The sequence below is a fragment of the Nipponia nippon genome, unplaced genomic scaffold (assembly GCF_047370975.1).
Source record: "Nipponia nippon isolate SJK-2023a ecotype South Korea unplaced genomic scaffold, ASM4737097v1 scaffold_7, whole genome shotgun sequence".
Lineage (NCBI taxonomy): Eukaryota > Metazoa > Chordata > Aves > Pelecaniformes > Threskiornithidae > Nipponia > Nipponia nippon.
This window is the reverse complement of record NW_028262391.1, coordinates 7,062,252-7,088,751: the sequence shown is the minus strand read 5'-3', so window position 1 is coordinate 7,088,751 and position 26,500 is coordinate 7,062,252. Positions and strand designations below refer to the sequence as shown.

At 37.9% G+C, this 26,500-nt stretch overlaps 2 long non-coding RNA genes across 2 annotated transcripts; both read left to right on the top strand.

Annotated features, from left to right (window-relative positions):
• Positions 1-549: 549 nt before the first annotated feature.
• On the top strand, positions 550-15,569 carry LOC148050780 (uncharacterized). The gene is made up of 5 exons (XR_015700580.1): positions 550-740; positions 8,957-9,086; positions 10,300-10,477; positions 12,087-12,199; positions 15,087-15,569. It is a non-coding gene; the product is annotated as an uncharacterized LOC148050780 (long non-coding RNA).
• A 7,889-nt stretch (positions 15,570-23,458) lies between these two features.
• LOC148050779 (uncharacterized) lies at positions 23,459-26,343 on the top strand. Its single transcript, XR_015700583.1, has 3 exons — positions 23,459-23,556; positions 24,592-24,727; positions 26,215-26,343. It is a non-coding gene; the product is annotated as an uncharacterized LOC148050779 (long non-coding RNA).
• Positions 26,344-26,500: the final 157 nt, after the last annotated feature.

Genomic DNA, 26,500 nt, shown 5'->3' with positions numbered 1-26,500 from the left:
ACTTCTGGTAAAGAAAAGTGCAGTACCACATTTCCAGAGGGAGAGGGCTGATGCAGTATTCCTAGCTGACAAGAAAGTGTTGGTATTACTGGCAGGAGAAACGAAGCTGCTGTACTTGTGGTGTGCGCCCATGGTGCTCCTGTTCTCGTGGGCAAGCCAATGGAAATGCTCTTGTAGGTAAGTGAGTACAGTGTGAGTAATGGTCATAGTTTTGAGCTCTGAAAGACTTGTATTAAAATGGATAAAGCTGTCTTAGGACAGTTATTGTAAATATTTTTCTCTCTTTGGTCTGTATTGTGAGCCATTCTTCAGAAAGAGGCAAGAAATTATTACATTGCAACAAAGCAGAAGAGCTGCCACGTAACATAAAGGGTCCCTTGGTTTCCTTCATGTTAATAATAATGCTAAATTTCTGTTTCTGGGTTGGCATAGCTATGCAAGCTGACACAGGGGTGGGGAGGTCACTTTGACTCCCCCACATACACATACAAATAAGATTTCTTGGGAGCTTGCTATTCCCTTCATGCATTGTATCGTCCATGACCACAACCTTCCCCATATTGATATTCCTTTGTTCTGGCCAGCCTTGGCACTGCCAGGCCTCTGTTACACGAGAGGATTGGCCTGGCTCTGGGGAGTGTCTGGACAGCTATGAAAACCTCTTTCATCTTGTCTTTGGAAGAAAAGAACAGAGAAGAGGAGAGGATTGAGGCAGGAAGAAGCTTTGATTGAAAGAAAAGGTGAGGGTCTAATTTCTAGTCGTTGAAACGATTAACTGCATTTGTCTTTTACAATCAGATCTTCAAATTTCATTTTGGATCAAAGTAACATAGACTATCAGTAGATTTTATCTTTTAGGTTGTATTTCTTTATATCCTTGTATTGCTTTATGCACTTCATAGGATTTCAAGAGGCAACACAGTTGTGGGAAAAGTGCTCTTAACTGCAGATTTTCATTGAACTTAATGTCTTTGTACTAAATTCAATTTTGGATTTACTACATTTTCAGCATTTTGTAAATAGAATCTCCTATTGTAGAAAAATTGTACTTTTGATAATACAGGTATTTCCCTTGTTAGCTCTAGCTTATGCTTTTTGGTTTTGATGTAATGAATTAGTCTAAAGACCAAAAATGCTGCTTTCAGGTTCCCCTTCAGTTGCTGCCTAAGAAATAAATTTACTGTTGCACAAAATGTAAGAAAAAAGCATAATAGAAAAAAGTTTTAATTCTCAGGAGCTTGAAGAAATGTGGCATTGCAGCCTTGTGTCTAATTTTCATATACCTCAGATGAAGGGCACAGGCTGATTTGTAGCAAACTCAAAGCAGGGATAACTCAAGAAATGAACAAACTACACAGGCTGTAAAATTCAAACTACTTTTTAATATGATATTGGCTGTGCCAGTCTCTGAGTTAGTATAGACAAGGAATGGGATGAAAGGTGCTGGTCTGCCTTGGACACAATGACCCACCATAATTACAAATTCTACTTTCCTAAATAAGAATATGCTCCAAAGTTGAAGAGCCCAATTTTGAACCTCATTTTGTGGTACTGGGGAAGAGCAGTGGGTTCTGCACCCTCCCTCATTGTGCTGCATACCCTCACCAAGGGGTGATCATCCTTGTTGGTTTAAACAGAAGGCTCTACTGAAGTTCATGTTTACTAAAAAGACACAAGCATATACGAAAGGTGTCTTGAAATCTGTAGTATATCCCTTACTTGTGCCATAGAATATTTCAGTCAGTTTTGCAGCTGTGCTTTTAATTCCAACTACACCTTTCAGGAGTTGACTTTAAGGTGACAATTCTTCTCCGTTATTTAGGAAAAAAAAATTAAAAGGGTGTAAAACATGAGAAGTTAGTAATCTGGCAAAGACGAAAACATCAGGTTTAGACAAAATAAATCCAAACTCTTCCCTTCGTGCCCCCCCCCCCCCCCCCATCCCTTACTCTTCAATAAACAAAAACTAGACTAGGAAAGACTGTCTTTCTTGTGACTGATTTCAATATCAAGCAGAGTGTAACTGTACCTCCCAATTAATTTTTATTCCATGGTGGAAAAATCTTATGGACTTATTCTCATGTGAATTTTCTCACAGTTCCAGTCTTTACCTCAGTAGGATCCTTTTTAGGACTTCTCTCTGCTTTTTAGCAATCAGTTGGATTGAAATAAGTCAATGTGTTCACAGTTGTAAGGGTGTGGGCAGGAAGACCTGCAGGCAATGAGACATGATATAGACAGACTAGATATGAAAACGTACACATTAAGAAACAGGGCTGGAAAATGGCTACAAAACTTAACAGTTGCTCCTCTTAGACCAAAACACAGATTTTACACCAAACTTCAGAAATATTACTGCACACAGCAGGTACATGGCTGCAGAAACAAAGGCTCTACGTGATATATAATGGTACTGGATAGATGCTAGTCATTGATAAAATCTCTTTTGGGCTGTTTGGTGTTCTGGTGGTGAGGATATAAAACAGGAACTAGAATTTAAACACTTTAAAATGCTTTTCAAAAACACCTTATGAAAATTTCACCCTCAACCTGGGTACAGCGAGGGTTTCGGAGGTGGGAGCAGAAGCAGGCTGGAAGCAACCAGGGAGCTATTTTGAACAGTTGGTTCCCACATAGGTGATGAGCAGTTCTGGAAATAACGTCTTTCTAAAACAAAGCAGTGCAGTATGTGAATTCAGAATACAGTAAAGGTTTGTGGTTTTTTTTTTTGTTTGTGTTGTTTTTTTTTTTTCCCCCAGAAATTTCTACTCATACATTTGAGGACAAAAATATACCTCTGGGGACTTCAGGTACAATGCAAAATAACAATTAATTTTTTTTTATGGGAAATAATATGAGTAATGCATCATTACTGACTACCACAGCAAAAGTTTATAGCATTTTCATTTTTAGCCATTAATAAACAGGCTAATCATTAACATTCATTACTGAGGAATGTATTGGATATTATATTATTGAGTTATTATTGCTATATATTATTGAGTTGTTTTTCTGAATACACAGCATGCTAAATGTGGTATTTTAATTGTAAATTACTGCTTCATTGCTCCATATTCTAAAGACATGGTACAATATTTAACAGCTTTAGTGATTTATATCTTACACTTTTGTTTTGCATGATGTATTTTTGAAAACTCTCTTTCTGCAGGACCTGTGTTGCTATTTGCTGTTTCACTCCAAGTCACTATTTTGATGAAACCTGTAAGAACTAAAAATGAGAGGATAATAGCTTAATGTTTCTTGAAATGACATGTGATACTTGGAAGAATCACAGGACTTGTACTACAGCTTTCATGCATGTTTCCAGAATATATTTTTGCATAGTAAAGCTGAGGAATTTAATAGCTGTTTCACTTCTAGGGGCATGAGCACAATTTTATTGCACGTTGGCTTTTTGTGGAATGATAAACTAATTACCTATTCACTGCTAAGAGCATAATTTTAACTTGCTACAAATATTTACTGTTAATAGTTTATTATTTTTATAACTGTATATCACCTTAAAAATATGGTATTTCCTTTTAGGATTATGTTAATGGAAAAGTTCAGCTTTACAGTCAAGAGGATACTAAAAGTCGCTGGGTTTCAGACTTTCGCTCAATTTGAATATATGTAAAACTCAATAAAGTGGGCCACCGAATGACAGCTGAGCACCTGGAATACAAGCTGCAAATTTGATCCTTGCATTCTTCACAATACAGGAAATTTACTGCAGTGTTGGGAGATATTAAATTTCTGAGCTTAAAAATTTATTATGTATCTGGATAAGGGAATATTAAATTCAGTATGCCACCGGAAGGCCAGGGATCTTAGCAGCCATGAAAATTATGGCAACATGACTGCTGTTCGTCTGATTATGTGAAATGAGTTTGTGGTCTTGGTCCAGTTCTTAGCTCTTGACAGGGACCTGGGTCACCAAACTGCACAACAGCTCTGTGCCTTTTATCTTGTCTTTCATTTCAACAAAAATGTATATGGAAAGTGAATTAAGGTACTTCTATAGGAAGCTTGCATGACCAGTGATGAATCTAATACACATCTGTTGTGATGTGAGGTATAAATTGCCTTCCCTGGGAGTCAAGTGAGAGATACTAATCTCAACCCAACACATACTGTGTTTTCAAGGTCTAGGAAGTTGACACAGTTGACACTTAGATTTCATCCAAAGATATTCTCAAGAGTGGAGATCCCCGTAGCAAGAATACTGGGGGTGGCAGGGAGGAGTTTGTGGAGCTCAGACCTGTATAATCTTCATGCTCTTGCTTCTGTCTTAAGTGATTACAGAGTTGAGGTCGCTGGAGGAGCAGAAAGGAATAAAAAGAAGGTGAAAAGGAGTTGGTTCTAGTCATAAAACTTGCAGGAGAGGCATGACTTGTTTTACTGATGTAAAATTCCCTGGGTGCCTGAGTGACTTCAATTCTCAGTCAGGAGAAATCTTGGAGGTGTATCTGAAAGGGATATTTTAAATGAAATCATCTAACTGTGAAGAGCTAAAATTAGATTTTTGTCTCCAGTTACTTCTTTAACTTTAAGGTTTCTGGCTTTGTCTTAGGTAAATTATGTTTGAAGTGCCTGTCTTCTGCATCATCTCAATAGGAGGACTGTTTCTTAAAAATATGCGTGCTTATGAGCAGAAAGATTTTGTTGGCTTTTCCCTTTTGCATGAGAGTTTGTTCCTCCTGTCCTGCAATTCAGGATCAGCTCCCCCTGCATACCAGGAATATGTACATGGGAAAGATGTGCTGACGTAGTCCTTCAAGGGGACCAGACTATTCTAAAGGCTTCAGTGTTGTAAGCCTGTTTATTGTATGGCACACACTGGAAATCTGGGAAAATTTGTATCATCCCTTACAAAGGCCTGTCGCCAGGCGGTACAAGCTAGCCCTAAGGTAGGGGGGGAAAAATAGAATACCCAGAAGAGGTGCATGAACATCTCCTCAGTGATTTTCTGCCTTTCTCCAAACACCATTTTATCTTAGTATGCACTTTAATATATAAGCCAACGCTGCTTTTCCCCTCCAGACAAACTGAGCTTCTTTTTTCCAAGGTAAGCTCTTAGAAGTTGCCGTGTTTTGATATTCTGTACATAATAAATATCCCTATATGCTAATGACACAATCCTTCAACAGAAATGAACTACTGATGCATAAAAGGTTGTTACTGGCAGTACTGTGCCACTTATAGAAGCTCCTTTTCTTTTAAGAAGGCTCAATTACCTTTCTGAAACCACTGGGACATCACAAGGATAATGCTCCCTTTCAAGAAATCTCTCTCTTCAAGCTTCCTACTGATGGAAACCCTGTGTTGCTGAAAGGTGGCAATTAATCCTTAAACAAAGATATATTGCTTGTCATAGGTTCCTGCTGGTCTCCAGTTACACAAGAGACATTTCTACCCGCTCAAATCTGACTTTCTTATGTTATTGTCTACTCCTATCTTATAAACATCTGACATACATTTCCTTCCAAATAAGAATTTCTTTTTTGTTTTACTATTAGGGCAGCTCTAGGAGGTGTTTTTCCATTTCATAACAACATCCCTGGGGACAAAGAGCTAATAGTGAGACTAAATTCCCTAAAGCAATTTTCTTTGATATCCACACCCTCTCCTTGTTCTGTTGGTACAATCAAAAGTTAGAGATGTATAAAAGCTACTCGGCTACAAGTTCATTTCCTGTCAGGGCAAAAGTTGTTCTCTATAGCTTATTTCTAGTGTTTTGATCAATCTGTTATTTCAAAGTTTATTGTAGCTGTCTGTTAAGAGATAGAAGTTTCTCCTGTTGTTCAGCCTAAATTTTCATTGTCCTTATCTCATCACCTTTTCCCCTCCCCCCCCGTTTCTACTTTCTTGAAGTTTGAAAGTAGAGAATCAAACACTATTAATACTTACAGAAAAGAAGCCTTTCTGGAAAGAAGATAACTAATTGTGGAAGTCTTATGTAAAGTTTATAAAGTTTTATTTCTTATATCTTAAGACACAACAAATTTCCTCCTAGGTATGAAATATAAAGGCTGCTGGAAGAAAAGTGCAGACTTATGATCCCGTTGTCCCTTGAATTGCTCTAAGGCACTATGTCTGGCTGAGCAATGTGAGATAAATTAATCTGACAACTGTTGGCTTCTCAATGGGTTTTGTAGGGTTCTTTTTCTATTTGTGTATGATAAACATCTGTTGTCCACTAGTTTTAGCAAATCTAGTGATACACTGTAAAAGCAAGAAGTGGAGGAGAAATTTAGACAATTCTGCTTGCTCCTTTCATTGTCATTTATAGGGTTAACAGCTGTAAAGCCCACATACAAGACAAGACAGGTCCTTATCATATTGAAAAGGAATAAACATTGATGCTTCTGGAAAATGGAGTTGTAAGACATGTCCTCAACCATGAGCCTTCTAGTTGAGCCCTTTTCTGAGAGAGCAGAGCTGCCTTCTAAGAAGGTTGTCCTCCAGCCCAGGAGCGAATGACAGATGACAGACCAGTTAAGGCAGGCTGAAAAACCAAGCCTTGTGCATGGACAGCACTATTCTGGAAACATGGGTGAAATGGGAGGTAGGAAGAGGTTAATAAGTAGCGAGAGAACAAGGAAGAAGAAATCAAAGTACAAAAAAAAAAAAAAATCTCCATCTATCTCTTTCAATCCTTTGGCTTAGAGTTGCTAGCTCTGGTTGGCCTCCCACTTTTTTTTTTTCAAATCTCTTCATAGCGATTTATTTAACACTTCTGTTTGCTTTAAAAACTGAAAGTACATCAAGGCTAAATATAAGCATATCTCCAGCTCTTTGTTCTCTGCTACAAAGGTTGTAGCTAAGATTCTTCACTACCTTGCACCTTGAGATACTAATTACACATGTCAAATTAGGTGTGGACTGCTACTACCAACATCAGAGAAGATTTTTGTTTGATGTCTTACACCTTCCCTGCACAGACTGAAATCACTGCTAGAGGTGCAAGACATACTAATACCTACCTATCTACCTACCTGTTTATCTTGATGGAAAGCTTTCTGATTAAAATATGGGAGTGAAACAGTGCACTTGGGATACACTCCTTGCTTTTGACAGGCTGCTTTTATAAAGCTAGGCAAGTCAATTGACCATTCCTGTTCCAGTCCATCTCTGTGAAGTGTGGTCAGATGCACACACAGCATTTACCTAAGGGCAGTTTCCAAGCTTAGTTCAATAACAGTTGTCATATGCCTTTTTATTCTTGTGGTAGATGTCATAGAAAGAAAAAACATTTATATTTAAGGTAAGCTTGACAATTTTTTTCACTGATAACAAAAAAATATTTTTTTTCTGTAAAACCTCCTTAATGATCTATTTCCTTCAGTAACTAAAGTAAACAGCTGCAATCATCTTGTGTGTTAGCCAGCATTGAGTACTCTAGAGCAGATTTAAATTCCCTCTTGCTCTGCTGTTGTCCTTCCCTGCATTTCTTTCCCCTGCTCGCTCTTTAATGTGCAGTCAGGACCCCATTTCTATGGAGACTCACTCATCGACCTGTTTGCAGTGGTTAAGGGTAAGCACATTCAGGAACCCTGGGACTCTGGCTTATATGTTCTTCTAAGAGGGATCTTTCATTTAACTGCTCTTTATCCTGCCTGCTCTTCTGCATAGGTAATAAATAATAACAATCTCAATAATATATTAGACATTTCCCCTTTGAACATAACCTGCAGCCCTACTGAAGCAGGGATAGCAATATACACCATTGTGTTTGGAGAAGAGGGACAAGCCAATATGTCTTGATAAAATGTCAGGGCCATCCGTGTGTGATACATTTACTGGGCAGTGGGTATAAGCCTTCAGGAAATGCATCTTGTAGTAAACAGGTTTCAAAGAGACAGTTGTTACAGAGCTACCACAATTTCAACTTTGAGCAATGAATACTGTAAAAGTAAACTGCCATTATAAAATGCGTTAATTGTGATTTCCAGGAGTTTTACTTTCCTATTTTATCCTGCTGTTTATACCCAACCGAGAGCAGTAGCAATATAAAAATACATAGATTTGTTCAAATGTTCACTAATACACTGTTTAATTCAAATTGTTTTTATATAGCTTCCTAAATTCTATTTCATTTTGTTATTTTTGGATTTATTACTGCTTTAGTTCATAAAACTGCTGGATTCCAAAATCTGAATTGCAGTCCCTCTATTTTTCTTTACTACAATAAGTTGTATACAAGTATTGTTGATTACTTTCCTTTAGTTCCTCATGAAATAATAAAGTAACAGCTTTTTATGCTCCATTTAAATTTTGAGTGCCATCCAAGATCCTTCTCTCCCTGTTTTAGCATCCATTTAAAGTGAATTTTCTAATCAGCTATGCCCTCCACATCATAAAGCCTCCCCTCACTATCTTTGCTGATAACTCCAGAGATTTTTCAGGCTGGGAAATTATTGGTCATGCTTCCCCAGTTATGGTTCCCCCAAGGGTCTAGCCCTTAGGAAATTCATGCTCTGAACTCCTATTCCCTATCTTGAGAAATATATAGATTTCATGAGCAGATGGTTACATGTAATTTCGAAGGTCAGCATTCAAGGAGCTTAGAAAACTTTAACTGAATATTTACATGCTCTACAACTTCATTCACTTTTGGTTTTGGTAAATTTATTTAATTGATCTTAAGCTCATTTTCTCTCTGAATGGTCTCTCTTACTTCTCAATAAAAGCCCTAAATGGACAACATTCAATTTTAAGTGCAAACATTAGTTTGAATCAAGACTCTTGTTGATTAAAAAGGGTTTTCAATAACTAACCAACCTGTGTGTTCAATAAAAAACATGAAAGACTTGCATGCTTAAGACAAGATTGTAGAAAACAGACATATATTTACTTGCATGCATATGTACATATATGTCTATGCACACATCTGCAGCCAGTGAGCTCTTCCAGACAAATTTACTCTTTTAACCATGGGTGCTTTTGCCCACAGCTCTGCTGCACTGAGTGAAGCAAAGCCCTTTTGACCCTTCTCGGGGCTCCTCGCCATGCCAGTGCTTGCTCCTCCAGCAATGCTCAACAGAGACTGAGCTATGCAGTATCTCCAATTCAAGTTATATGAGGTAAAAATAAGGCAGGGTGACTCTGGAAATTGGAATGTGACTGTGGTGGTTCAAAGGGTGGGGAAAAAACGCAGAACTCAAAGTAACCCCATTCAAAACTGCTATACATCTGGAAAAGCATGTTTTCCTTCAACAGGCTTCTCTCCTGACAAATTTCTGAGAAATGAAAAGTAAACAAATAAATTGAAAGCTAAAATGCACCTCCACACATCCTATTTTTTGTTATATTCCCTAATCAGCAATGGCCTGATGTTACAAATGAAAAACTTGGATTATAACTGCGAAAATGAACTCTGCAGAGAAACATCAAACTGTATTCAGATCCAAGAAATGGTGCTTAACTCAGGCTGTAAAATGAAAAGACAGTCAAAAGCAGAGAGAACTCATCATTATGAGCTGGCTTATTATGCTCATATTTGACCATTATCAAGTGTTCAGATGTGAGATGTGATTTCTAAACGTGCCCATAAGCCTGTGCTCTTAGAAATGGATTCACTTTTAGAAGACACTACAATGTGTATATTCCCACAAATATTCCATAGCTGCTCTTGATCCTTTCTCTCCTACCCTCTTATTATGATTAAACTTTATTAAGACCTTTATTCATAAGATCTTTTTTTCTATGTCTTCTGAGATATACTAGAGGTGCTTTTATGTTAAATATGGTATCAATTTTAATATTGTAGTTGGTATTGGTATTTCATCTTGTTTCCAAGAAGCTCTGTTTCTTAAAGAATGGCTCAAAAATTTGTTATCTTGTTCATGCAATAAGACCAAACAGATATGAAGGTACTTCTACTGATATCTTTTTCTAGTAGTACTTCTAGCAATCTTCCTTGATTCTACTACTTTCAAGGTCAGTTTGTTCCTTATTTAGAGAAACAAACTTTGTAAAGCTCCTCTTAAGAGACTAGCAACTTGGGATTTTGGTTGCTTTTCTCTTTGTTCCAGTACAGTTTTGCCTGGGCTTTATAATGCATCTACTTGAGGATAAGAAATCTATTATAAGACATGACAAGGACAAAAGCTCCTCTGGGTTGCGTTGCAGAGATAGGGTTAAAATGCTTTTTGTGCAGTGCATTTTGCTGTAACTTGCAATTTCTACCGATACTCCATCGTTGCGGTCTTTCACTCTCTCCTCTGCTGCCTAGTACAACTCTCTCTCTTGCTTCAGTTGGTTTCATCCTTTCCCTTTTGTCTTTTGTGTTTGAAGGCAAGGTCAGAGAGCTGCTTGTCTGTGCGGGCTCCCAGCAGAGCAGGAGATAGCTGACGTGAAAGCCTGCTCTGAGCCACGCGGGGGTATGGAGGACGCCTGAAAGGGAAGTTCTAACAGGAAAAAAGAAAGCTGGAAGGACCCAGAGGTTTAAGGCATAACCCTTTGGAAACAAGAGGTCAGTTAAAGGTTTAAAATTGTATCTGGTTTTCTTCTGGCTTTGATGGAAAGTTCCTTTAGAGCCCAGCTGGAAGAAAGGACTCAAAGTGATGGGAGGGTTTGCAGGAGTGATGATTTTTCTGCCTTATCATCAGTATTGCACACTTTGCAATATCTGAAGTCTTTTACTTTGCTGTTCAAAAGTCTGTGGAGAGAAGAGTAAATTATACTCTTCAATGACAAATTGACTGTATGAGTAAAGTGCACACACAGAAAATTAATTACAGCAACTTTAACTCCAAAGATTTCTTTCTTCCTTCCTCCACCCAAAGAAAAACTGAGGGAATGTTGCCTATAACAGCTTGTAGCACTATTAATTCTTACTTCATGTAGCTACATATTGTGCTTTGAACATAGGTCATATAACGCGGAGAGGTGACGATTTCTTTGAGCTGGGTACCTGAGACGGCTTCACAACAGACAGGGCTGAGGGGACTATCAGGCACTTTGTGGAGTCTTTATAAGTAATATAATGTACTTAGGTGAAACATGTCAAATAGTCACTCCTTCTTTAATTAAAAAAAATTCAAATCTATGGACTCTTTGCACAAAAGAGTCTGCTTTGGCAATTTCTTTATGTTTTTTTTCTCCTTTTTTTTGGCAGCACAGTTGCAAAAGAGTGATACTCTGACATTCTGCAAAGAACTGTAATCTGATTTTTCTGGTTCGAAATTAATATTGGTTTCAAATATGACCCAACAGACATACAAATCTTACTCAAACTTGTTAAATGCTGGATAAAGTATTTCAGTTGATATAGACTGACATTTTTAACCAAGATTTTTGATTTGTAAAAATATTCTCAATTCCAACTTTTTCTTACGAACTGTGAAGGGAATACTTTTAGACATGTTATTGTATATCTAAGTGACCAGCGATTCACTTAATCGCTTTACATGTGCAATATATGACATAACTAAATCATGTGGCTTTAATTGCTTATATTTTGTAAATGCAAGGATAAGACTTTAATTATTAAATTGAAATTATTAAAGCAGTGCAGAGCATCTACATTACAAAATCCGGAAGTCTGACAAGTTTCCTGGAATCAGCTGAACAAACTCCGGCTGTTTAGATAGAAAACCCAAATGTGAAATTTGTGGTTTCACTCTATCCCTGTTCCTGAGCATTCTTAAGTAAGAAAGAAATCCTTCTTTTGTGTGACTTATCCCTAAATATACAGGCAGCTGAATTGACTTCAAAGGATTAAGTAAAGGTTTGCACGTTAAAGACCTAAACTGTAGTATTTTGAGCTTGAATTACTTGGTCTTTTTTATTGTCTGTGAAATATATTCTCTTTGAGATTGGTCGGTCTCATTTAGAAAGTAGATTGCATAGCCTTACATTTCTAGAAAAGTTACCTTATGATGACTTTGGTAATTTCACATTTTTATCCATTGTGAGATACTTTTCTATCACCCTATCCAAAACCTGAAGTATTTTGCTGATAAAACTTATGTAGCCAGTATTTGCTTCTGTATTGCTTTTGTGAGAACTGCCAAATAATAATTTATGTGCAAAAGTTTTTTGTTTGTTCTTCTGAAGTATAACTATTTTTTTTTTTAAAGGAAAAACTGTTGAGAAAGATGCAGTTTTATTTTTTGGCCTCTCTACAAAAACATCTTATGATTTAAATCAATTGGATGGAGGAAAAATCCAACGCATCCAAGCAGACAGCTTGGTATGTTCTACAACACATTATTCCAACCCACTGCAAATATTTATAATGGAAATGATAACTGAACCTTAGCTACACTGGAGCAATACTGGAGGTAGTGGTATGAAGACACTCTGATAGATTGTATCTTAAGTCAAGAAAACCATATGCATACTGAACAAAGTCATAAGGGGTATGCAAAGTATGCCATTTCACTTCCACTAGCTGTAACATTCCTATTTTTGGACAATTTTGGAAGGGAAAGATGAGGGAAGCTGGGAACCCTTTGCTTTTCCTGAGGCTTGTGAAGGTGGGCACAAGGCACAGTCTAGCTCAGCAGCAGCATTAGGGTAGGGCTGCGTGCGCATGCCCATGTTTTGCATACACTTATGCACAAAGTCAAAAAGTTAAATTGGCTATTAATAGAGAACTAATTTGATGCTTTTAGATAGTACTACTCAAATTGTTCTTGATAAATAAATTATTGGATGAATTGAGCCCTAGATTTACATATCATTTCTGATCCTAAATTATGCATTCATTATTCACAAGTGTTTGATGAACAGTTTATGAAAAAAACCCAAACATTAACTATGCATTTTGTAGGATGATTGACTCGCCATCAGTGACAAAATTGTTGTTTTTCCATGATTGAACAGCTAACCTTAAAAAAAAAAAAAAAAGGCAGCTTAATCATAGAAGTGCTGAACCCTGTTATGCATAAGTGTATTTGTTCAGACATCTCAAAATATTTATCCTAAAAAAACCCAATTATCAATCACTAATAGAAATAAAGATCTATGGTAATCATGGTTATGGAGTTCATTACCTATTTGAACGTGCTCACACTGAACAGAAACTTGGAACTGAAATACAAGGCTGGAGCTGATCAAAATATGTAACTGAGCAGCACAGAGAAGTTGCAAATAACCACAGCAAGCTGGCTATAAACAACATGTAGACTAAGAATTTATTGTTTTTTGAAAAAGCGCAAGGTAAACAGGACTATCCTATACCTCTTCAAACTACTGATCCTGAATTCAGTTCAGTTGTGCCAACGTGTCGTTCACCTCATTCACAGTCCAAAGACTCAAAGATCTAAGGCTGTGGAGCAGCCATTGATGCATTTGGTGATGGCTATGTGGTCTGTACTGAATTTGTAAGTTTTAATTAGTGAGGCAGAAAAATTCTTATAGCAGTATAGATCTATAATACTGCTAAGACTGACCAATGTCACAATGTGTTGAAAGCTGCGTGGTCAGTCCTCCATCAGCTTGGGGAAAAGAAAATGTAAATCCATAAGACAGTACTGGAAATCTTTAGGAAACCTTTGTCTTAGTAATGTCTAAAATGCCCGTAACCATGTGATTAAGCAGCAATGACCTGGTTATATGGAAAAACCTACAGAAAAACTTACTCAAGCTATTTTAATTGATTGTTCAGTCACCTGCAAATGATGCCCCTAGCTACGAAATGCAAATTTGCTTCGAAATATTCTTGTTCATATGATAAGAAAAAGGTCTGCTGTAATTTGAATATCGGTAAGCTTGGCTTGAGAACCCTCTCCTCTGCACGTGATATATACATGAATATACATATACATATTTTGTATTTTATATGTAAGCATAACATCTATTTATTTATATATATTTGATAATATGGACTTGTAGACAATTCTAAAAGGTAAAAAAGATACATCGCATCAATTTTTGCAATTGGGGAAAACATGGATGTTAGCCCAGGACAAGTACTAGCTCCCACTTCAGTTATGAATCTGCTCTTTGTCAACATAGGCTACCCACTTAAGGAGATGAAAAATCACGTGAGCCCCTCATGGTAAGCCATGTATCGCACAGAAAGAACAACGAAGGTCTTAGACAATACTTGCTGTTCACTGCTGTGTGATGGGTATGTAAAAACCCTTTTTTAGTTCAGTAGACATTTTCTGGTTAAAGAAATATATTCACAGACTAGGGCCATTATTGTTGAAGCAGTGAACTTTCTATACTGGTGAAATCAGCTTAACTAGACCTGAACCTGAATGGCATCTTCTACTGCTGAGGAAAACGCGAAAAGACACAAAGATGAGAAGGAGCAGACAACTTTGCATGGCTTGTTTAAGCAGGTTATCCTTTATAAATATCACCGATGTGGAAAGAGAGCTGTAGAGCACATACTCTAAATGTTGATTCCTCTAAGTGAATTGCAAAGCCATATTAATGGTGGTTGGAGAGGACCTCTGGAGACCTGTGGTCCAGCCTCAAAGCGTGACCTCACCGGTGGTCCTTAAGTGTTCTCCCTTGTTGTGTATCCATGCACTTATGCCAAGCAGTCTCTGTGCACCTCCAGCAAAGCTTGGTGTCCCATTGACTACTGATGGCAGGGTCCTCTGCACCTCCTGGATATCCCCTTTGGTCTCCATGGTAGAAAAGCTCTGTCTCATGCTCATTTGGTAAGAGCTTAAAAAATGTGAGCTGAAAGTAGAGATAGGACTCTTGCCACCATTTGTCTTCTAGATTGTCCCCTCAAATCCTGGAATATTTGCTGCATGTTGTAGTCTTCTGGTGTTTTCTCCAATCATATCTTGTTGTATTGGGTCTGGCTGAGATGGAGTTCATTTTCCCCATAGCAGTCCTCATAGAGCAGTGCTTTGTATTGGTAGTTAGAAAGGTGTTGATGACACACCAGTGTTTTGTCTACTGCTGAGCAGTGCTTGCACAGCATCAAAGTTGGCTCTCCAACATTGCCCCCTCACCAGTAGTCTGGGGGTAGGCAAGATCTTGGGAGGGGACATAGCCAGGACAGCTGACCCAGACTGACCAAAGGGATATTCCATACCATATGATGTCCACTAAGCAATAAAAGCTAAGAGAAAGGAGGGCATTCGTTATTTATGACTTTTGTCTTCCAGAGCAACCACCACATGTACTGAAGCCCTGCTTCCCGGGAAGTGGCTGGACATCGCCTGCTGATTGGAAGTAGAGAATAAAATCTTTGTTTTCCTTTTGCTTCCACGTGTGGCCTTTGCCTTTGCTTTTGTTAACCTGCCTTATCTTGACAAATAAGTTTTTTTTTCCATCTTATTTTCTCCCTCCACCCCGTCCTGCTGAGGAGGGGAGTGATAGAGCAGCTTGGTGCACATAGCATCCAGCCAAGGTCAACCCACCACACTTGTTATGTAAATTATAGGGTTGATACTTCTTCCTTTAAGAAACTATTCCACAATCTAATATGTCTTAATGTCAAGGAGATTTCTTCACATTGTTTCAAGCTATACCTCCTTAGGTTACCCTACATAATTTTTTCCTACTTCAGCTCATTCATCAAATATTTATATGTAGTTCATGTATGTATTTACTCATTACTTAGCTAAATTTTACATACTTAGCTCATCCTCCAGTCTTTAAGTATTTTTCCCTAAAGGTTTATTTTAGCTCAGAATGTGATTTGATTACTCGTGCAGAAGAATGATTATTTTTTCAGATTTATATTACCCTAAACATATTAGGGCAATATCTGTGCTTATTTATATCTCACACAGTGTCAGTGAATGTAGAAGTATTAAATAAGTACAGAAATTGGTCTGTGGGGCTTGTGTTGCACTTTGGACAGCACTTGGTAATCTGAAGTGACATCCAGCTGAAAAATAGCAGAGAGCGATGAGCCAGAATACAGTGCATTTGCAAAGGCATATTTCCTTCTTTGTCATCTGGTTATTGAAGAGGCAGAGAAGTAACATTGGTCTGTGGTGCAGAAATAAAAAAGTGCATGTGTGTTTGTACGTACGTATCTCTGCGTACAAGCATGTATGGACATACGGATGGTAGAGAGCAATGGAGCTTCTTGCTGAGAGAATGAATCAAGGACAAAAGAGAAATTAGTAATAATTAGTGTTTTTCACATAATTGGATTAATATTTTTGTGTTCTTTTTGCTGCAGTTAGGGAAATGCATGCATTCTGCATTGTTTTCTTATTTTATAGGTGCTAAAAATGTTCTATGGATGCGTACCCCATATTCTGACCATGGCAGCCTGGTGCTGTGCTCCAGCCACGTTCAAAACCTATTAGAGGAAATCGTTCTTATTGACTTCAGAGGCATGTGAGCTGCACACAGGGTTGTGCTGAGCAGTCCAACTTATTGAAGTTATTCACGTCCTTGAACGGGTGGGACCCTTCTGTAGCTGCCTGGTGAAGGGGGCATGTACAATTCTCAGGTCTAGTGGTCTTGTGTTTGATTAGGGAAGTAAAAGTGGTTTTTCTTTGGAACTCTGCAAACCTTAATTCTTGGCTATAAAGAAGTGTCTGGGGGAAGTGGTGTGTAGGTCAACTGCCAGTGTTGCTTGGAGCTGGATGTGTTGCTGAAACCCCAGTCTGAGTCTCTCAGGATGAAGGGAAGAAACTCCTGTCAGTTATTTCTGATCTTAAATCAATGACTTTTTCAGGCATGCGGCAGCTTTAATATTTCTCCAAGAATATCTTGTAGAAGGAGCTGGAAGGTGTATTATGGGGCATACAACATCTTAGTTTACCAGGCAAGTGGAGCTACCACAAATATTGCCTCATTGTTGGGTTTCTGCAACAACATGTTTTCTTTCCCAGATATGATAAATCACATATGGTAGCTCTGGACAGAGCCCAGCAGGTCCTGGTAGCCTTTCACAGCCTCCAGCCTGTAGGTCCTCATTGATAATCAGGTTTATAAGAGCATAAAGTGTTCCCATGCTGTGTAAAATCTTTACCCCTTTGCTTTAGGAGGGTATTTTGATATATACCGTGTTCCTGGTTTTGTTTTTATTTGACATGAGACTACATATTATGGACTTAGCTCAACCTTATCTTTCCCTGTCATGGCTATATCCATATTAGTAGCTGCTCAAGGAGAGTTTATCTGGCAATAGATTTACTTAAATGCCATCACCTGAACCCTCATCCCTACACGCAGCTGTGGAAGACCTGGAGGGGCTTATCTGGCTGTTCTTACGCTGCCAGTGTGGTGATGGTGGTCATTCGGCTGTGCTCCCCATAGGAACTGGGGTAATGTACAGAAACAGGTGAAACCCACAGGCATTTCTGCAAGTTGCAACTTCTAAATGTGATTTTTTTTTTTTTTTTTTTACTCTTTCAGTATCTATTTATCTCTCCTCCAACAGGTCCTGGGAAAAAATGTCTACCCGAGGCTGTCTAACCACTTGGCACTCTACTAGCTGGACTAGAGAGAGGTTGCAGACAGGGGTAGGTGTAGCATGGGAGGGATACATGTATTAGCATTGTTTTGCTCATGTTTAAGTGGTGTGAAGGAGGCTCGCAATTCCCATGCCTGGATTATATACATTCGCAAAGAGGTTGTGTACCTTCCCGCTAGCCACGCAGCAGGCATGCCTCTCGCACTGCCAGCAGAAGGGGCTGTGTCACATTTTGCAAAATAAAAGTGGGAGCAGCTGGTGCTGATGGAGGGGCTAAAAAGGTTTTGCTGCTTCTGTTTGTCTGCTTTGGTGCTGGGAGCAGGGCTGCTGTCCTCATTGCCTGGCAGGGGAGCCTCTCCCTACCCCAGGTTCTGTGCTGCACAAGGGCTGCTCTCTTTCCTTGTCTTGTTTTAAACTACAGTGTTACTGCTTGCAGTGTCACTTTATATTAATTTCCATGGGGCTGGCAGAATTCAAACAGATATCTACATGTTGCCTATGTTGATTTATTCCTTCTCGCAGTTGTTGCAAGTCTTCATTGCTTCAGTAGTTTTTCCTGGCTGTCTCTATCTTGTTTCAGTTTTGTGCTGCACTGTTAGTCCCTGTAGTTTTAGTATTTTTTTTTTTCTGTGTGGTTCCTTGTGCTGAAGAAAGCATCACCTGCTGCTCTGTTGCCTCTGCACTGCTCACCCAGGCTGAGTTGGGCAGAAATAAGGTAAGGAGAGAGAAGGGTGCAAAGCTTCACGCTTGTGGTACAGACACATCACCCCTGAAAGCTTGATTTCAAATGTGGACAGTGCTTTCGTTTATTTATTTCTTTCAAAACAGCAACTACATTGCCAAGCTCAGAGCTGACTCTGTAACTATTACCTTCACTTCACAGAACCAGTAAATAAAAATGAGAAAATATTGTCAGCGTTGTCAATCTTGACCCATGTAAATTTTACTGCCATATCTGAAGGAAAAAACCCAAAAGAGATGCTGACCTTTAAGCTAAAAATGATGTGACCGTAATTTCATGAGTTTGTTTTTCCCCGCAGAAAAAATGATTAAGGAGAAAGAACATTGTGGAGTTGAACAGGAGAGCATTCTCCAGGGGTGGAAAAGTAGACTTCAGATTAAGTTATTTCCTCAATTTATTTAGGAGAGGGCAAATGAAACCTATCATAGGACCTCGGCTATGAACTGTTTTCTTGGATATCTTCAGGAAAAGAAAAATGGAGTAAAGGTATTAAAAAAGTAAGTGAGAACAAATTATAGCTATGGTTAAAAAAAAAAAAAAGTTTTTCTTTTTTAGGGGAGACTGCACAAGAAATGAATATAAATAAGTATGTTTTAAAAAGTTCTAAGGTAGTCATGGTAAATGTTCAAAGATTCAGAAATGACTGAGCTACTTTTATATACACATGCTTTTAATTCAGCTTTTTTCATACATTTGAGTTAAAATAGTCTTAAAGCAGTTGCTCTAGTACAAAGGCTTTTATAAATCTTTAGATCAGTTCTCCACTTTTTGAGGTTTTGATCACCTGTAAAACACTAGCTATAAATGAAAAAAATATAGTCCTTTCAATTTTGAACTGGGAACGTAACATTTAAAATGCTACATTAAGCTTTTGAGCATGGTATTTTCAAAAAGAAAGATAAAGAAAAGAGTTGGGAAGAGTGCAAATAAAAGAGTGAAAGGTTTATAATGTTGGACTGCAGGAAAGCTGAACATATTCAATTTGGAGGAAAGGAATGACAATAAAGCAACAGGCTACAAATCCATAAAGTGATTTCATGGGAAGGAGAGGGACTAATTGCTCTTGTCAGTCTTCAAGGTTAAACAAAGGAGTTATGGGGCTAAATGAGAAAAAATAAAACAGGCGGCCCTGATGCTTCCTGCTATAGGACTGTGTTTTCAACTACTAAAAGTTTTGCTGAATAGTGATACCATGGATTAAATTATTTTTTGATAGACTTGCATGGTTCAGACTATCTTAAAAAACTTTATCTTTAGTTGAAGCTGCCAACTTTCAATAATAAGATTAGGTGAACTTATAAGGAGTAAAAACTATTTCTTAGAAGTGATGGCTGCACATGTTAAAACGTTTTGGTTGTGTGTGTTAACATTTTTTTTAATATTCTTTCTCTTTAATTAAGAAGGGCAAGAAAATAGCAATTCTTCGGGGGAAAGCAAGAACATATCTTCCCATATTTTGAAAGTGCTCAGAAAGTTAGGAAGCAGTAATAAAGTAATAAAGCAGAAAAAATTTATTCCCTCTGCACCCCTTCTCTTTTTTATCTTTCTCAATTTTGGGATCCTTCAGAGCTTCTAGGGGAAGTGTATTGACAGTAAACATGCTTTTCCTAGTTACCTTCAGTGCCTCAGTAGTAACCCATGGTCCCTGGGGATCTGCAAATCACTGATTGAAAACAGCTATCTAGATAATAAAAGCTGCAGGATAACTCATTTAAAAGTTACTTTGCAGAAATTATGATTACTGAGTCTTGCAGCAATATACATATGAATTGTCTCTTGACTTCGATGGAGTCAATTAAAGCCACTTAATTAGTGCAGTTAGTAATCATCTGCTAAAATTACAGACTTTCATTTCTGTTATGATTCATCTATTTTAATACCATTTAAAAAATGACCCTGTGTAGGCAAGTCTGGTTAAGCATTTTTTTTTGGTTTGCAGCTTGCTTTTGCACTGAATGACTACTTTTAAATATTTGGCAGGTCTCTTAATATTTTAGACCTCTTGCAGCAACATAATTTCTTGTGCAGGTCTCTATTTTTCTACTTGCTTATGGTTCCTGCTTTGCTTCCTTGTTATCACTCATGCTTAAACTTTCTTCTGAACTCTGAGACACATGCATCCATTTTCCTTGGCACTTTTTTTTTTTTAAATGAATTTATTAGTCATGAAAGGCCAGCAATCTTCCCTTATGGGAGACTGTTGTTTAATGCATTAGACTAGACTCTTGGATTGCACTTTGATTTTGAATCAAGTCTGTTCTCTTTTTCAAGCAGCTCCTGTACAGTGAAACCTGATAATTCTGCATTTAACATATATGCCGGGGAAAAAGGCAGTGGAAGAAGCAGACCCTGTAAATCCCCACTGCCAGCACCGTGCAGGAGAGGCAAGGAGCTCATTACTGCCTGGGAGATTGGCTTCACAGAGTGGGGGAGGAGGGACCTTGAATCATACCAGGAAAGGGAATCATGGTAATAAAGTTTTTCGATATTGATTCCTCTTAACTTCTACAAGCAACAAAAAATGTTTTCACACTTAGCAGGGATTCTGGTGTTGTACCCAATCTGAATGCTTATGTCTAATGTGTCACCTGTAGCATTCTCAAATGAGCAATTTTTCTCCGACTAGGAAACAATTCTCCAGCACACAAAGCACTCCTATCGGATGTGGTTCACGTTTACTTTCTAGAGTTGATTCTGTGATGACAAATCCCTTTAATTTTGACTTGCTCATATTTGTCAAACAAGTGGGAATCCAAAATATTGCAAGTATTATTCTCGAGAAAAGCATTTGTTTTGACAGTATTGAAAAAAACAGAAGAAAGAAGAGAGATTATCCTGTGACAGTATATCTTTTTAAGCCTGAGAGTCATCGATTCACAGCAGAGGCTTTTACAGCTCTTCACATGCAGCACGTGCCTCAAAAATTGTTTACAAGAACAAGAAACCTCTGCTGAGCTGACCTGCAAAATTCTGAGGTTTTTTTCTATAACAACTATTCCATATTCATGCATCCATGAAAGGATGGGGTGGGTGGAAGATGGCTTTGAACCACCTCTGCTTTCCTACTTCCTAGGTCCCTGTTGATACCAGACCAGTTTTACGTACTGGCTGTACAGCCCAGTAAATTACTGTAGTGCTCATGAGGGAATAAGATCACAACAAACAATGCCACCCATGAGAATGAAGTGCTCACAGGAGAGGAAGCAGAAGGTGCTCCAAAGATGTCCATCCAGCCAAAGCATCTCCTTGTCTCCCTTTGCCTTGGAGTAAGCCAAAGCAGCTCCTGGACACCTGAGTGAGCATTGCACAGCTGCTGAGGATGGATAAGGATTAATAAGAGTCTGACATGTATGTCCTTAAGAAGATGCAGTAGTGATTTTATAGTGCAATTCCACCTCTGCCAACTAAACTGGGCTGGCAGGTTTTATTTCTCCTTGGGAGGCTGGGGACACGTTCTGGCTACGTGACATACCTTACTACTTTGCTGATATTTCAGAAACTCTTTTCTGTTTTGCTGAGCAGCCTGGAAGAGTGTCTTATCTTTCTGAATTGAAGTGAATCTGCTGCATTCTTTTTTGTGTGTTTTCTAGCTTTGTCTGTGTAGGTTTTTAGTTTTTGGTGGGTTTTTTTAATTTTTTTTTCCCTTTTCTTTCCCCCTACATGGATAATAGAAGTGTCTGTCCTTCACTGCAGAGTTTTGGTTACCAGAGCTCTCATCATACTTAGTCTCAATTTCTTCAAAGTGGTGACCCTTAAATCTTTCACATAAGAGCTGTGCAGGGAATTGTCTTCACTTGGGCAAATGCTCTTCTCAGTTGCATGGGTGTATCCAGAGGAGTCAGACTGAAGACAATAAGATATTTCAGATTTATTTTGGCCTTAAAATTGTAAATCTGAATTTAAATTTATATTCCTAGTATAAATGCAAATCAAATGAAATGTGATTTAAATAAGTACATTTGCTCAGTAAATATATTCTTTTGGTTTTTAAATATTTCTCAGATTTGAGTAATATAGAACCACATAGAATGTCCCCCTTATGTTCATTTGCTTTATCTATGCATGTACATGGCCTTGCTGTTGTGAGAAATGTGTCCAGGCCTGGGCTCCATAAACTGTCACAGCAAAGTTGGTAAACTTATATTATATCCATGTGACAGACTGAATTGTAAGGATTGTTACAATACAGAAATCAATAACACATGTTGGAATGCTGTTATTAAATATAGCCGTGCCTCGGTAAATGAAAAACCCCATCAACTTTCTATGAACCAATGTTTTTTAGAGGGAGAGTAAGCCATAGATCAAGCTTTGACAAATTCTGCTACTGTTGAATAGATGAATTTTTTGCTACCAGCCTGCATTCCACCTATAGGAGAGAAAGAAAAGTAATTCATGCTAGAGAGACAAAGTGATTTTTAAATGAAGCAAAGGAATGCACAGCTCCAAACAGCAAAGTTTTGATTCAGAAGTAAAACTGCTCAAATATTAGTGCACCATAAATTTTAAAATGTGTTCTCTTCCACGTAGGAATAATTCCTGTTTTAGGAGAAAAAGGATTCTGTTTGATATTTATGACAATTGGAAAAATAAAAACTAAGTCCTGCTGTCTTTTTGCAGTCTATGGAATTTTTTTTCTTCACAAGAAGAAAGTACAATAGTAAAATTGTAAAATCTAAAATTTTCAAAATGCAGTATAGTTGCTATCTTTTTTTTTTTTTGGCAAGCTGTTCTCATTTCATAATTGGTTTGCTAATTGAAAGTCATTATAGATTTAATTTCTCCAATTTCTTTTGATGTTCTGATTGTTAATATATGTTGACCTGAGCCTGAACTCCAGCTTCCATGTCTTTTATTTCCATTAAGTTCAAGTTTGAATGTCCTATTTGCTCCTCAAAAAGCAATTGGTAGTCCTTTATAGATGAATTCAAGAAAGAGATCTTGTAATGGCAAATTCGATCGTGAAGTGACCACTGTCAACTGGACTTAAGTAATCAAGTGAGGCATCTTGGTTTGTTATACTTATGAGCCAGATAAGACTTTCTTGGCTTTATTTATGGCTGGTTTTATGCTACCGATATGTTTATGCACTGGCAGTCGTTATCAAAAGCGTTTTGAAGTTATGTTCCTTACTGTGCTAATAAGTGGACATTAATAAGGAAGCCACTCAATTACCGGATACAATAATCAGTGAAATAGTCTGTATTTGCGTTAGATACTATGTGGAAACAAAGTATTGGTAGTTTTTAAGACTAAAAAGATTTGTTATAACAGAGAAAAGAATTATACCAGTAATTTTCAACCAGGGACCCATTACTCCTTGGGCATTTACAGGCTACTTTTAAAGGACCCTGAAAAACCATTGATGGTATGTTTGTACGCCTTTTAGAGCATTTCCATTGGAAGATATCTAAATAGATGCCCACAAGTTAAGGAATGTTGAAAATCACCAAAGGTGAGTGCTTTTGAAAATTCTGCTTTTTCTATAAATATTTCATAACTAAAATTGAGAAAACCAATAAGAAATGTTAACTTTTTTGTTTGACATTAGTGTTTGTTTGGAATTATGCAGCCTATTTTCACCATGCTCCAAAATCGTTTATCCAAAAGAGGATGCCTTGATTATAACTGTTTGTAGACTTCAGGAGAGGTCTGATTTTTCTATTAACACATATTACAAAACTTGTCATTATTTATAGGCATCTTCTCACTTTCGGTAACTGCAAGATAAGCAGAAAACAATTTTTCCAAAAAGGTTTGAAATATAATATCCAGGTAAAAAGAAAATGGTGTAATGATAGGAGAAGGACATGTGGCTTTTTAGTCAAACTCTGCATTAAGAAACAACCCAAAAGAGGAAAAAACAGAGAGGAGGAGGTATTAGAAAAGGTAAGCAGAATAGTTAGGGGATACTAGTAAATAATACTTAGCGATACCATTAAAATATCTAAAAACATTTTCTGAAATATTGATATATGCATATATAGTCCCTCATTCCTTGTGTATATATTCATTGCATGTCCCTATAAATCGCCGTTATCTCTATTTACTAGTGCTCCATTTTTTCCTGTGCTTGTGACTGACATGCAGAAGTAATATAATCTTGGAAGCTATAAAACATTACTTGATGGTTCAAGAAGTTGCTCCCAATACATCCCACAGAAGACAGAACAGCTAGATTGCCAGCCTTTTACTCAGTTATCTTCCTTGCCTCCAAATGATGTGAAATCATTTTAATAAAACCCAATGTGAAATAGATTGGCTTTCAGCAAATGTGCATTGTGGCCTAAGACATCAGTAGAGAATTTTTTATCAAAGGATATTCATTCCTTTATTAGTTTGATATGAAAATGAAAACTAATGCTTTCTTTTTATAAATAAAATCAAGAAATTTAGTCCCTTCCTCCATTGACAGGCCTTATGGACACAGGATGCTAACCAGTTGATAGTTAATGCTGTAACTATAACTGACCTTATCTGCTTTCCCTAGTAAGTTGAATGTATCAGTGTATCAGTGGTGTCATTTATGCAAAAGACCAAGGAGCACAGGCTGGAACAGAGGCAGGAGCATGGAAATGAAAGCACTGCCAACCTCCTTCAGCAATGAACGCTCCTCACAGCCCTTGGTGAGTGAAAATTGCTTAGGTCATTTAGTGCAGCTCCAAACCTTGACACTTACCTCCACACCTTCCCTTGCTTTTACAAATTTGGCCCTTGAGGGTGATGTAGACTGAGGACCCACTCTTCTCTGGCTGAGCGTGCTGTGCTCTCTGCTCATCCACAGGGTCTGTTAGCAGTAATGAGGTGGCCGTTTGCAGCTTCTCCTTGTGCTGGCCCTGTACTACGGGGACAGACCGTGGGACTAATGGCAGTCATCTACCAGCTGAACACCTGGGAAACTGACAAACAGATACAATTTCAGATCAACTGAATGAGCTCCAAAATTTATCTGAGCTTTCTCCTCCCTCTCGTCTCGCACATTAAGCCCAAACTACCAAAGGGTTGCACTCCAGTGTCAGTGCAGATGCTCATCTTCAGTAAGTGGGGGTGCATTGAAGATGGAGATAGCATGTCACCGCCAAGGCCTCTTGCTTAGCTGTGGCTCTTCATGACAATGAAGGGAAAGGAAGAACTTTATGATTAAACATGTTGCTAAGCTCTTCTTCAGGTGGCATTTCAAGTTTGTAGGGCCTGTTTAAACCACTGCACTTTGTTGCTGTGACTACTCTGCCACTAGATGTGCAAAATTAAAGCTTCCCTTAGGTTGTTCTGCATGGTGCCTTCCTACCCACTTACCAAAAGAAAAAGAAAGGAAGCATTTTTAAGATGTAAACCTATTAAATGCAATAGCTGCATAGTCCCATACCTGCTGAAAATGACCTCACATCATAGGACAATACATCCAAAACAATACCTAATCTTAAGTTACTCATACATGCCTGTGAAATTCAATGGCTATACGCTAAGAGATCCCATTATAAGTGATGTAAGTATGACTTTGGCTGGTGTGCTTATTTCTGCTGCTTCTCTGCTATGTCACTGTGACACTTTCCAAGTGTCTCTAGGCTGCAGGACAGCCATATTCTCCATATGAGGCAATTTCACTCAGCAGTCTTTTTCTAGTAGTTTCCCCATCTTTGTAAACTGAGGTGCCTGCATCTTCTCAAGTATCAGTGAGTTCGGTTAAAGGCTCTCATATCCTGCCGTCCATCATCAAGGGCTATGGAAAACCTAATTATTTTTGTGTATCTTGTTTGAAAGGTTGGTCATCAGTCATAGCTGCTTATATGTCAAATATAACATCTGAAGTCCCCAAACTCCACCAAATAAGCACATGTAGTCAAAATATCTTTCAAAATGTGAAATATGCTACTAAGATACCTCTAGATTATGTCAACAAATATAGTACAAAGGATAACTCTTCCTATATAGTAAATGTATTATATAAGCAACCATGAAAAACTTTGAAACACAAGATATTTGAAATCTCATTTGATAGAGACGCTTCTTGCTAAAGCAATTTCTCTCAAAGAAATGTGGATCTAATTTGCCAACTGTGATTTGAAAGAAGAAATATATACATTGATTTTTTTTTTTTTTTCCCCCCACACAGGATAGATTTTACTCCAGAGCAGGGGAGAGGAAGAGGGGACAAAAGTACTCAGTTCTTCTTCATATTAATACTTCACCGAAGGCTCGCTGTAAGCAGAGATGTTCCCCTCCATGGATGCAACAATTCCATACATCACCAAATGGTTTATTTTTAAACCCTGTATAAAAATGTATGTCATGAACTATCTCCTAATAAAACCTGACTGTAGCCAAAGGTTTCTGTAATATCCAGCCATTTAGCTTCATTACAGATTCATTTTAGATTTTCTTTTTAAAGGTAGAGTTTT